This window comes from Podarcis liolepis (assembly GCF_965112155.1).
Source record: "Podarcis liolepis genome assembly, chromosome: 17".
NCBI classification, from domain to species: Eukaryota; Metazoa; Chordata; class Lepidosauria; order Squamata; family Lacertidae; genus Podarcis; species Podarcis liolepis.
In genome coordinates this window covers 31,224,524-31,232,634 of record NC_139571.1, presented here as the reverse complement: position 1 = coordinate 31,232,634, position 8,111 = coordinate 31,224,524, and positions in this window count along the sequence as shown.

The window sequence follows — 8,111 nt, the reverse complement described above, 5'->3', positions numbered from 1 at the left end:
AAGATGTTCCTTCACGGCTTGCGCGCTTTCCAGCACAATTGAGGGCTCCAAACTTTATAAACATGATTAATGTACTAATAAATTATTGTTATGGACCATGCTGCTCTGCTATTCAAAGGTTCCCTTCAGTGTTAACTTGAGCACTTCCAGTGAATGCTAATTCACGGGCAACCAAAGCCAGCTGGGGAATCATACCCACTTGCCTGGGTGGGAGCCAAAACAGGATTGGACTTCCATCTGATGGGCTGGCGGAGTTTTCAATTAGACAAGAGAGAGAAGGGGGGGCGGGACTGTTTTGCATTTGGCGACTGGGTGGCAGAATGCAAACCTGGGGATGTGCAGTTGCTGGAACATGGGTGCACCATTAGACCCTGCAATGCCTAGCTAGAGATGCTGCTTCAGTTTTAATTGAAAGCAGCTCTGTGAAGGGGCCCCATTTTAAGCAGAGAAATAGTAGTGGGGTGGGAGCACTTAACCCTTCCCTGGACATCTGGAAGCTTCTTAACAGGTCAGCTGGGAGTGTATTTGGAGCTGGCCTGCAGGAAATGAGACAAGTGCCCCCTTTCCCATGGCATCTCAAAGCAGATCTCTCCCAAAGCTTCTGTGCTGTGGCTTACAGGAAAATGCCATGTAACGTGTCAATTGCACACATTTGCCTGTTTGCTTTTCACCCTCATATATTAGTAAACAAATTCAGGTTATAGCTCCCTAGTGGAGACTGTTCTGCTGGGGCACAGACCTCCCAATGAAAATGTCAAGCCGTTGTTGTTTTTTTAAAATATCCTCCACAAAAATCTCAAAGCCACATGCACTTGCCTGTCCTGCACACATTTTATACCTCCTTGAACTTACAAGGGGCATTTCTATCTGTCTCCTGTTCTCTGACCAATCAGCTCTCTGAAGCACTCAGCCAATTCTAATCCAAAAGTATACACCCTTGTGCAAATTAATTAAAACTCGTAATCCTGTACAGTGGTACCTCGGGTTACAGACGTTTCAGGTTACAGAGGCTTCAGGTTACAGACTCCGCTAACCCAGAAATAGTACCTTGGGTTAAGAACTTTACTTCAGGATGAGAACAGAAACTGTGTGGCGGAGGCAGCGGGAGGCCTCATTAGCTAAACTGTGTGGTGGAGGCAGCGGGACGCCTCATTAGCTAAAGTGGTGCTTCAGGTTAAGAACAGTTTCAGGTTAAGAACGGACCTCCAGAACGAATTAAGTTCTTAACCTGAGGTACCACTGTACTCAAAACAAACACGAAAAGTCAGTTGATCATTATGGTGTCGGAAGCCTGCAGCCAATAGAAGGAATGATGTGCTTGCCACAATATATTGAGGTTCTATGAAAGAGAGTTATTCCAGAGCTGGAAAAGAGGTGTCCTGACGGTACTGGGATATTGCAGCAGGACCAAGCCCCCTGTCACACATCAAAAGTGGTGAAGAAATTCATGACAGAGCGGCAAATACAGGTACTTGATTGGCCAGGGAATTCCCCGGACGTAAATCCCATTGAGAATTTGTGGGCTATATGCAAAAGTCGCCTCCTTGCTGTAGACTGTACGACTATGGAGAAGCTCATTCAGGCGCTGATTCAAGTGTGGTCCAGGGATCCGAAAATCAACAGTGACTGTTCGAAACTAATAGACTCCATGCGAAACCGTGTTCAAATGCTGCTTAAAAACAACGGAGGTCATATCCGTTACTAATGTACGTATATGTGAGTTTTGTACTACTAAATTCATTGTTTGTTTCAATTAATTTGCACAAGGGTGTAGCTATGGCAAAGAGGTCCCTCCCTAGTAGGAAAGATCTTGCTCCATCTGTTGTTGTGTGGTTTGTCCAGCCATTATAGCAAATATGGGAGGAAGGCCAAAGAAGCAACAGGAAGTGTTTTCTACTTTGATTAGGGTGTTAGTTAAGTATTTGTGTGTGTGTGTGACCTTGCTAGAGGGAAAGAGAGCAAGCAAGCAAACAGTGAATCTCTTTCTATCTTTTCCACTTTTTGGAGAGGGATCTTATTTCTTTTAATTGGGGAATTGGGAGGCGTAATAGTGGACGGGTTTTGTATGTGTTGTAATAAACCCTGTATTTAATCATCTCCCTACATTCACTCATTAAAAGCTGCAACAGCTGCTGGGTTGAGCAGTGCAGGTAAGGTGGATCGGGGCCAAGTACCATTCTAGCATATTTCCAGAAAACGTTGTGGAGCAGCTCCCTACAAGCCCCTCCCCTAAGTTTAAATTCAGGATATCTTAAACGCAGAGAGATGGAGAGAAATACTATCACTCTTATTTCTAGCTAGTTTGTCAGTAGATTTCTAAAAGTGAATAGTTTGGGCTCATTAGCTATCTGGAAATGATTCCCCATCTTTCACCAAACCTGGAATATAGTTTCCCAAATCTCAGATGTAACAGAGGTTGATTATGATTAGTCTGATGCAATGAACTCTGCACATGGGCAGATATTATTACTTCACATTTTCAGGATCGAGTCATGTGTTGCAAACACATTCTAATGTGCCCAGGCTCAGATAAAAGAAATCCAGATGTTCTCACAAGTGCAGCTACTTCATGTGGGTAGGGTTGGGTTCAATAAACGACACCTGCAAATTACTGGTGGTGGGGAAGAGTCTGTCCCTGAGGAAAGCCAATGCAATTCTGGGCTGCATCAATAGGAGTATAGCATCTAGATCAAGGGAAGTAATAGTGCCACTGTATTCTGCTCTGGTCAGACCTCACCTGGAGTACTGTGTCCAGTTCTGGGCACCACAGTTCAAGAAGGACACTGACAAACTGTACGTGTCCAGAGGAGGGCAACCAAAATGGTCAAAGGCCTGGAAACGATGCCTTATGAGGAACGGCTAAGGAAGCTGGGCAAGTTTAGCCAGGAGAAGAGGAGGTTAAGGGGTGATATGATAGCCATGTTCAAATATATAAAAGGATGTCACATAGAGGAGGGAGAAAGGTTGTTTTCTGCTGCTCCAGAGAAGCGGACACGGAGCAATGGATCCAAACTACAAGAAAGAAGATTCCACCTAAACATTAGGAAGAACTTCCTGACAGTAAGAGCTGTTCGACAGTGGAATTTGCTGCCAAGGAGTGTGGTGGAGTCTCCTTCTTTGGAGGTCTTTAAGCAGAGGTTTGACAACCATATGTCAGGAGTGCTCTGATGGTGTTTCCTGCTTGGCAGGGGGTTGGACTTGATGGCCCTTGTGGTCTCTTCCAACTCTATGATTTTATGATTCTATGAAAGCCATTGGGGCAAAAGAGCCCTCCACAAGGAGACAGTGGGTTCCTCTCCTTGCCAGCAGTTCTTGCAAGAGGAGCTGTCACATCCTGCCAGGGATTATGCTGGATTTCACAACGGCACCCACACAAACTGCGAGTCCCTGATTCCTGGCCAGCTTTTTAAAGCTTCACACAGCACGCTGAGATCCCAACATGGCTTCTCCTGACCATATGAAGCAGCCATGGCGTAGGGTGAGCAGCAGTGGCTAAGCCAAGTCAGAGAAGAATTTAAGGGTTTGCAGCACTCGCCAGCCAGTGTGGTGTAGTGGTTAAGAGCGGTAGACTCGCAATCTGGTGAACCGGGTTCGATTCCCCGCTCCTCCACATGCAGCTGCTGGCTGACCTTGGGCCAGTCACACTTCTTTGAAGTCTCTCAGCCTCACTCACCTCACAGAGTGTTTGTTGGGAGGGAGGAAGGGAGGGAAAGGAGAATGTTAGCCGCTTTGAGACTCCTTTGGATAGTGATAAAGCGGGATATCAGATCCAAACTCTTCTTCTTCTCTTCTTCTCTTCTTCTTTGAAGCAAACATCACAAGCTTCTGAAGTTTTCTGAAGGATGAAAGGCCATAGCTCAATGACAGGGCATCTGCTTTGCAGGCAGAGGGACCCGAGTTCAATTCCCAGCGTCTCCAGGTAGAACTTGGAGAGAATCCCTCCTGAAACCGTGGAGAGCTGCACCAGTCAGTGAAGACAATACTGAGCTATTCTCAAGCACTTCAGAAATGCCACACTATGATATAGTCAGTCACACTTCCTTCGTTTTTGCGTGGAAACCCACTCTAGCAATTTCATGCCTTGTGGGTTGGTTTTCTTATCCAAGCAATGGTGAGAGAATGGGAAGATGTCTTGCAGGTCTGTTCCCACGAGGAGTATGTTTCCCTTCATTTTGTCTCTGAAATGTGCATTGACATCCCTGCAGAGTAAGATATGAGCAAGGGGAAAATTCAAATAAATTTGCTCCAGGGGAGCTAGATGCACCAATAGTCTGACTTTTTGTTGTTGTTGTTTAGTCGCTTAGTCGTGTCCAACTCTTCGTGACCCCATGGACCAGAGCACACCAGGCACTCCTGTCTTCCACTGCCTTCCGCAGTATGACCAAACTCATGCTGGTAGCTTTGACAACACTGTCCGACCATCTCGGCCTCTGTCGTACCCTTCTCCTTGTGCCCTCCATCTTTCCCAACATCAGGGTCTTTTTGAGGGAGTCTTCTCTGCTCATGAGGTGGCCAAAGTCTTGGAGCCTCAGCTTCAGGATCTGTCCTTCCAGTGAGCACTCAGGGCTGATTTCCTTAAGAATAGATAGGTTTGATCTTCTTGCAGTCCATGAGACTCTCAAGAGTCTCCTCCAGCACCATAATTCAAATAATAAGCCAGATTCCTATCTTCCTAAAGTCCATATTCCTACCTTCCTAAAGTCCATATATGGGCCTGAGCTATGGGAGCTTCACTGGCACCTCTATGCACAACAATGTTACCTTGATGGAAGGAGATTCCACTATATCTTAAGGTAACATTAGTATGGGAGCTGCCGACTGCAGAACATGAAATACCACCTATGTTGTTTTCTTACTTCCCTGAAGTTCTCCAGCAGTGTCTTCCCCACCCCCACCCCAATGTTTCCTGCACCGTGCATTAATCTTTTTACCCATCTCCTCCATTAGTGGTTCCATCAAGGTTACTTTGCTTCACTGGGACTTCATCATTCATGTGCTGAGCTCGTCCATTCGCCTGCAGAGATAACATTGCAAGGCCAAAGGAGTGCTGAAAATAAGTGCAGAAGGGAACTTATCCAGAAAATGCCTTCAGCAACAGCAGGCGTGGGCTACGCGATATTTTTCAGCAGCCCCGTAAAAGTTGAAAAAGATAACAACAGCAACAACGAAAAAGAACATCTGCATATTATAAGAAGGGGAAGAACCCTGGATATGGTTCAAGAATTCAAGAATCAGACCACTACATTTTAGAGTTCTTGGCAGCAGAAGTTAATAACCCAGCAGCTTTTGTACTGATTGTGCCTTTTGACTAAGTCCTGGTGAATGTAAGCTTGTTCTCCTTGAAGAAATTAATTTGACGTTTCTAGCTAACGTTCTGCTGGACTTAATTCAGTTTGGGTTCCCTTCAGGCACTATTGGCAGCGGAGTTCTTATCTCTTTTCTCCCTGATAGAAGAGGCAGGAGTTCAACAGGCATAGCTTTCCAAGCGTCACACAGTGATACAGAAAGTTGCATTTGTTGGTTTTCTGCTTGTAATACATCTGTTAAAAGGCACGGCACCTCAGTGGTGGAAGGCAGGATGTCAGTACTCAGTGACACTTTGGTCCTTAAAGGAAGTTAACTAATTTGGCTAGTTCAATCCATTTTTGTAAGATCTGCTCTAAGGATGAGGAGCATGCAGTTCTTCAGATGCTGTTGGATTCCAGTTGCCATCATCCCTGACAACTGACCATGCTAGCAAGGGCTGCTGGGAGTTGTAGTCCAACAACATCTGGTTCCTCATCCCTGGTCTACATCAGAGTTTCCCAAACTTGGCTCTCCAGCTGTTTTTGGACTACAACTCCCATCATCCCTAGCTAGCAGGACCAGTGGTGAGGGATGATGGCAACTGTAGTCCAAAAACAACTGGAGACCCAAGTTTGGGAAGCACTGGTTTACCCCCTGACTTTTAAGATTAGCATGGGTGGGGAAATTTCACCAAGTGTAGTATTGTGTTTGTTTATTTATAATGAAAGCTGATAAGTTTCATGAGGCAGCTTATTGAGCATTGCGATAAAAATGGTAAAATGAGCAATATAATCCAAGAAGAAATAACAATAAAAAAGCAGACCTTAAATGGAAACAATCAAATCTACCTATGTAGAAACACATTCAAAGAAATGACATAATGGCCTTCCGTAATCAAAGGATGCTTAAATGTGTACAGTGAGGAAGCTTCCACAGGGAGTGAGTTGCACTGTTTTGGTGTAGCTGCAGAAAAGACCCTGACTGACTAATTGCTACCAAGTAGGTCTGGCTTAAAGGCGGGTCAGGCTTCCTTCTCCACTCCTAGCCCAACATGAAGGTGCCATAGATTGAAAATGGGACATTTTGCATGGCTGAGATGATTCTGGGAAATCTGGGAATCTGGGAAAGTATGTTTAAAGAGCATTTGTTGTAGTTAGTCTTAGTACTAGAGATATAACTGAGAAACGGCACCGTATCAGTGTCAGGGTAGGACCAGGCCAAAGTAAGTTTGAAATTTGCACTCGTTCATGAAGCTCACTGTGTGAAATCAGGCTAGTTGCTTCTAGCATTTCTCACAGGGTTCTTGAAAAGATAAAATGGCGGCTGCCAGAATTTCAACCTGAGCCTGCCAATCAGATCACATTGACCTTGCACCTATCACGCTGATTGCCAATTGGCACAGTTAATTTTTTTAAAAAACTTGCATGTACGAGGCTGCCTTCAGATGTCTTCTAAAGGTTGTATAGTTACTTATCTCCTTGGCTCGTGAGCCACATAACTCTATACTCCCTCCAACATTTCTCTGATGAAAACAGAGATGTCTTAAGGAAAAGCTGGACCAGATCAGACACTGGAACAGCTTCTGCAAATCTGGATCTGTCCCTGGAAAACAGGGACACTTGGAGGGTCAGTAAGCCTGTGTGGATTTTAAACTTCTTGCATTTTATTTTATTTTATTGGGCTTTGCTTTATTTATTCATTTGATTTTGAATTTGAATTTTTCTGCATTGTAAGCCATCTTCCATCTTTATTTGTAGAAAGGCAGGACAGAAGAATAAAAGAAAGAGAGGAATGAGGAGGTTCTGTCTTCTGTGTCCTTCTTGAAGGCGCCGGAGACAAAGGCCAATCCTATGATGCGAAGGGCGACCACAGATTCAGATATGACCGCAGTCGTGTAGAAACCTTTGCAGCGTTTGCGAAGCACCCCCCTCCAAAGATGTGACAATGTGTGAGTGGGAATCTGAAATGTCTGGGAAGCCGGCTTATTGCAGAGCCGTAGCCTAAGTGTTTGGCAGTGCTCCACTGGCTTACCATTATCAGCTGAGGGCCCGGCCCTTTGTGCCCAGATGCAAAAGGTGGAACCAAATCCATGCCCATTTGACTGCTTGAGTTCAAGCCACTGTTTGCCTGCCTGGAGGAAGATAATTTGTCAGGCACCAGCTGCTCTTTCCTCATGGGCACACTTGTTATTATGTTACAGTGCGTGTGAAGAATGTTTAACGGCGGTGGAGTGAGAGGGGGAGAGGAAAAATATGACGACTGCATTTGCACAAATAATCTGCAGAGCCTTCTCTTTCTCTCTCTCTCTCTCTCACCACTCCCAGACGCAAGAACCTGATATTGCCACAAATCACTCTGCTGGCTGAGGAGCTCTCGTTCTGGAAATATTAGCAAAAGGGGAGGGTTGTGGGGAGCTGGGAGTTGTTTGGTGGCAGCTATCACAGCGCAGCGGACAATGGAAATATGCTCCCGCCTTGCCTCTGCTTCTCCTACGTCCTCAAAAAAAAAAAGGAAGAAAAAGGAAGAAGTGTTCCTTGGGAGAATTTCAATGGGTAGGTTTCTAGAGCGACACCATGTCTAATTACAGACAAGGTAGGAATGAAAGGCTGTAGGCCCCTCTCTCGCTTTCTCTCTCTCCAGTTCAGGAGGAGGCTGGTGGAGGGGGAGAGAGAGAGATGTCCTCCGAATAAGAAATGAACAGACTGACCTTTTCAGAGCTGCTGAAAGAGAAAACCAGATGTATTCCTCAAGAGTCACTATGACTGAAGGGTGATAAAGACTTTCATTGTGCACTTGAATAAAAGGAAAGCTAACCAGAAAACAGC